Genomic DNA, 5,925 nt, shown 5'->3' with positions numbered 1-5,925 from the left:
GAAAACTGACCTTCAAGAGATTGCAGAAATGATTTCGATGCTTTCAGGCCTTGGCACAGCGAAACAGATGTTCTCCAGCTCTCATATGATGCTTTGGATGAAAGTTTTGATGTTAATTGCGCACGATCAAGCTGAAAACTCGAATTGCCATTGATGAACACACTTGCAACAGTTCTTGAATCTGCTCGAAAACCTTGTTGTCTTGCTTCAATTCAACTCAATTATGCACATGGATGAAGGATTGATCAAGAATGATGCAATGTTTGTGCAGAAAAATGGAGAAAAGTTGAGAGAAAAAGTTGAAGAATTTTTGGATCTAGATCTCAATTTCACAATTCTGTTATGATTAGGCCAAAAGCAGTTATGATTATGGTTTTATATGTGTTGTTAATGATGTTCACTAATCATGATTAGCCAAACCAAAGTAATTAGTGAAAATGCAAGTGTTATGCTAAATTGGCCAATTCACCCTTCACATGTGTATACCAATGTAACAGTGCAATTTCTGTCTCAATTCACTTGGAAATGATGTTTAGAGGCCAAGGCAAGTGAAATCAAGTGAATGCCATGAATATTTTTCAAATTGCCTTTTTCCCTCCAATTTTCAAATGGAATTCACATGAAAAGTTCAATATTTTTGTGAGCAAAATGCATGAGTTATGATGTGTAATTTGGATAGTACATGACAAGAGAAGAATGTGGCAAAAAATCCCACTCCATTTGGCCTTTTGGTTCAAAAGTTATGCACTTTTGAAATTCAAATTTTCTTGACCAAGATTGATCCATAACTTGCCAACCACACATGAGAATTTCATGTTCTTTGACTTTATGGAAAGGTGAGAGCAAGATCTACAACTTTCATGTTGGACAAAATTTCATTTGAAGCATTTTTGGACATGTAATTTTAAGGAGAAAACCTTTCCATTTTTGGCAATTTTGAAGTACAAGTCACTTTCTATTTTTGGAAAGTTTTCATCTGACTTTATTTTTTTCATTGTTGATGTTTGACATGTCAAATGAAACTTGTTTGGACATGAATGAAGTGTTTCTAACCCTCTCCCACCTCCAAATCCATCAGTTGACCTTTGGTTGACTTTTGTTGACTGATAGATGAATTGGCTATGCACAGATGAACTTGAGCCTCAATCTCCTGATGAGATGGCTCAAACATGAAACCCTAGCTTCCATAAGCTCAATGAAACCATGTGATGATCTCTCATCTCAATGAAGACCTCATCTTCTTGACAAGCCCTGATTGGCATAATTCAGATGATTAGGGTTGACCAGAGGTCAAAACCCTAATCTCAAGGAACTGATCAAGCACAATGAATCTCTTGGTGATGATAAGACCATGATGATGATGATGTACCATTGCTACCAAGATAAAGCTCAACCTCCTTGAGGAACCAAGAAACCCTAATTTGAAACACACACCCTCAGATGGCTAGTGATCCATTCATGAAACCCTCAGCTTGAATCTTAAACTCTTTATCTCCTGATCAAGACCTAGGAGGATGACTTGCTCAATGTTGTCACATGATATGCAAATATGCAATGCCTAATGACCTAAAAAATGATATGCAATATGCTAAGCTAGTCCCAAGAGAGGAGGGCAAATTTTGAGGTGTTACAAGATGAACTCAAGTGGATTCCAATACTTGCATCAGATGAAAGCTAAAATCATAATAACTTGGTTTCAGAAATGTTGGCATTGCCCAAGTCCTTTTGCATAGGGAATGTTGCCTAATTCTAAGTCCAAAGCTCAGATAAGGTCCTAAGACCACAAACACAAACAAGATACACAAACAAATATATACAAACACAATATATGACTCAAGTGAGCAAAGTGAAAATGACATAAACATAAACAAGTTAAATGATATGTAAATGGCAAATGAAATGGTAAATGACTTGAATTTAAATTGCATAAAGTAAATGACTTGAAATTAAAAGCAAGAATAATAAAAGTTAGTCAAATGTTAGTTGACTAGATGTTAGTGAAGTTTTGCTTTTTAATTGATTAAGTCATTGTTTGGAGAACACTCAACCATCTATTCACAAGCATGGATCCTTGAACCAAGACATCTTCCAAAGGAAGGAAAAAAGGCCAAGTTTCCACACAATATCATGAAAGGGGGGAGACTTACAATCTCACTTACTAGAATGTTATGCCTTTGGGTCAAAATTTAGCGTTATGTTAAGCAATCGTAATTAGACTTATGTAGAAGTCACAACTATCTGAGGTCGGGCAATAGAAATTTTGGTGTTAATGCATGTTGGAGATATGGTATAATGAACCATACTCCTAAAACATACCACACTCAAAAAAGAAAAAAGATCAAAGGATGGATCTAATCTCATCCATACTTGTATTGGTTCATCTAACACAAAGTTATTAATGAACCAATTAGCCTTAGGATATTTGAGACTTCATTGGTCAATGAAAGGGATGAGATAGAATGGGATTGAAGATGAAGAGGGAGGGGAGATGAGACAAATATAAATTGGTCATGGGAGGAATTTTATCAAATTAAAATCATTCATTCATTTTAGGAGATGAAATGTATATTTCATCAATCCCCTAAATCCAATGATTTTAATCCAACAAAAGTCAAATCAACCTTTGACCAAGGCCCAAACACATAGTCAAACTTCACATGTCAATAAAAATGGCACAACATAATTTTTATACAATTAATCAATTAAAAATCAAATAAAAATGCATTTAAATTTAATTATGTTTGATCAAAAACCTAAAACCTCTTCAAAACACTAAATAAATGACCAAGAGATTTATCATAGGTCAAACAAGGTCAAAGGACCTTAGAAAAAAAATTCATTATTTTTGAAAAGTCAGAAGTATTTTTAAACAATTAAAAATATGCACAAAAACAATTAAATGATAAAAAATATCAAAATTAATCCAAAAAATATTTTTAATTCAGAAAATGAAAGAGAAAAATATTTGAATTTTTTTGGTGAAAGTCCCATATTTTTTGGATTAAAAATGAAATTAATATGGATTAATTAAAATAAAAGGATTAAATGGAAAAATCAGAAAATCAAATAAACAAGGGCCATCTGATCTCCCTCATTAATTGAGGTGGCAGATCAGATGGCCAGGAGCACGCATTCCATATGTACACGAGTCAAACATGCTGCAGGTATGGTAATCACAATGGACGCGTGAGATTAGAACGTGAGACTCATATCAGATGGTCCTGGACAAGCCAGCACACCACTGGAGCCCTAGCTCCGGTCATCTTCTCCAGTGAGAGCCACCGGTCTTGTTCAGGCTCAACTCAAAGGAAAATGAAAAGTGAATACACTAATTTGAAGGAAAAATGCTCAGGAGCACGAATTTGGCCTCAATTTTCTCCAATTCCAAGTATATAAAAAGATACAGGGATTTGAATTTTGAGGATCCTGAATTGAGTTTCTTTGATTTGACCTCAAAGTAACTCAATCTTCTTGTCTACATTGATAGGACTTCAAACAACCAAAAATCAACAAGAATGGTGAAGAATTGAGGGAGAATCGAAGAGATGAAAATTCTAAAAATTCACCTTCAACGGAGCTTCAGATTGGCACGATCTTGCTTTCAATTATTCTTGGTCTTGCTTCAAATGCTTGTTAGAAGTGATTAGGATCAATGAAAGGTATGGACTTTTGGAGTTTCAATCTCAAAACAGATGGAGAATTGAAACTCGATTTTCAAAGAAAATCTTCAAGCTTATCCTTCAATGGTGAGGGTTTGGGGTTGCAGGTTTAAAGTTTGGGCATGAGGCCCTTAATTCTGAGCAATGAGGGGCTTATTTATAGGCCATGAGATTGATTTCTACACACTTCCAATTTTGGCAAATTTTGAAAAGTCTCTTTGCATGCTTGCATGGGCGTGTGATAGGCCCATCAAGTGATGTAATTAGGTCCATAATTGAATGTGAATCATGCTGAAACCATGTTACAAAGCCATGCAATCGTGTAAGAAAAGTGGAAGTGGAAAACATCCAAATGGTCTTTCAATTTGCACCCATGCTCAAGTACCTCATACTTTGGACAAATGAGATAATCTTGGACATTTTAGAAAGGTGAGATCAAGGGGAACAACTTTCATGTTGAATACTTTTTCATTTGAAGCTTGGATCATGATGAATTTTGAGGTGGAAGTTTGGGAGATCAAACATATTTGAAAATTTTCTAAGTCCCAAGTCAAATGTTCACTTCTTCCACCTTGAATAATTTTTTTCTATGGACTTCAAATGAGAAAAGTTAATTCATCAAAGTTGTATCTATTCAAAACCTATTCAATTTGGTCACAAATTTTACCTCATTTGGATTTGTCATGAAGGAGTTATGCATTTTAGAAGTTGGGGAAAATCACTTGTTCAATGGTAGTGGCCCAAAATGACCTATAATGTTTCCTCTTGGAACATGCATTTTAAGGTTGAATTTGAACTTCCTCAAAAAATAAAGTTTGAAGTAGACATATTGAATTTGATCATGTAATTTGAATGGATTTCATATCATAAAAATTGAGAAAGTTATGGTCTTGGGAAATTGAACTCCAAACTAGAGTTCAGACAAAATGACCTATAATCGTTCACCATAAAAAATGACTTTTAAAACAAAATTAGCTCTTGACTTAAACATGAAAGTTGATTGGAATTTAATTTTGAGTAACTTTGATCTTGGAATCATTTTCATATGACAAAAATTGTAGGATATAGGGTCTAGGGAACCCTAGTTTTGACTAGTTGACTTTCTCTGGTCAACCACCATGAACCACCTTGCTAGTTGTACATTATCTTGATATTTGGGACTCATGGAGGATAATATATGTGTAAGATGATGTAATATGAAGTATCCATTGAAATATTTGATCAATTGTTGAAGAAACTTGTTGAAGAAGTTACACCAAATACCCAGATGAATTATGGTTTCCAAGCGCTGTTCTTGATCAAAATGAAATGTGAAGATCATGGGGATCCATATATGATACTTAGAGTAAAATTTGAACCAATTCTTGATTGTTCTCCTTGCATTGAGGGTCTAAAACCCTAGATATGAGCTTGATAGAGCATAGGTGAGCATGCACACTACCTACAAAAGCAACAAACTATATATTGACATATTTTTGGTATTTTGGTTAGTAAAAAAAGAAAAATGAAGTATAATATAATCAAATGTGCTTGGTGATCTCTCGCAATGCAAACCCAATGAATGAGGGGTAAGGAGGATGCCAAGGTGTGATCCCAATGCCAATGCGTATGATGAGATAACATGAGGGATCTTAGGGTCAAAATTGGGGTCTTACAATAATTTTCTGAGCATTTGGGTTTTTATGAATCAAAATCGGAGGTCCAAAAGGCCTCCCACGATGAAAAATGAAGAAAATTTTGCATTCTTTTCGTGACGACCGCGCTCAGCGCGGGAGCCACTTTTCGTGTTTTCCGATCAAAATCGTTTTGGCAGTAACTTTTGATCTTAGAGTCCAAATCGAGTGTCGTTCGAAGCGTTAAAAAGCTAACACGATTACCTATCAAGTGATAATATAATTAGAGACCGAATACATTATATTAATATGATTCATTGATAAGGCTTTCATGTATTGTTGACATTATGCTAATAATGAATGCTATGATGATTTTGGTGTTGTTGTGTATCATGTTGATGATGATTACGATGTTGTTGTGTTATGATGTTGAGGATAATATTGATGTTTTTTATGTGATTATGAGATGAATTGTTATACATATAATGATAACATGTTAAGTTGAGATACTTAGTTTTGGTGTGGAAACTACCATGTGGTTGTTGTATAGGAATCATACGATTCGATGTGATACCGTTAATTAGTTTTAAAATTTGAAGATACTGAATTCATTCATTCATGCATCATGAGTTGTTGTTGATGGTGAAATAGAA

This window comes from Lathyrus oleraceus, chromosome 1, assembly GCF_024323335.1.
Source record: "Lathyrus oleraceus cultivar Zhongwan6 chromosome 1, CAAS_Psat_ZW6_1.0, whole genome shotgun sequence".
NCBI classification, from domain to species: domain Eukaryota; kingdom Viridiplantae; phylum Streptophyta; class Magnoliopsida; order Fabales; family Fabaceae; genus Lathyrus; species Lathyrus oleraceus.
Note: the sequence above shows the minus strand (reverse complement) of the source record.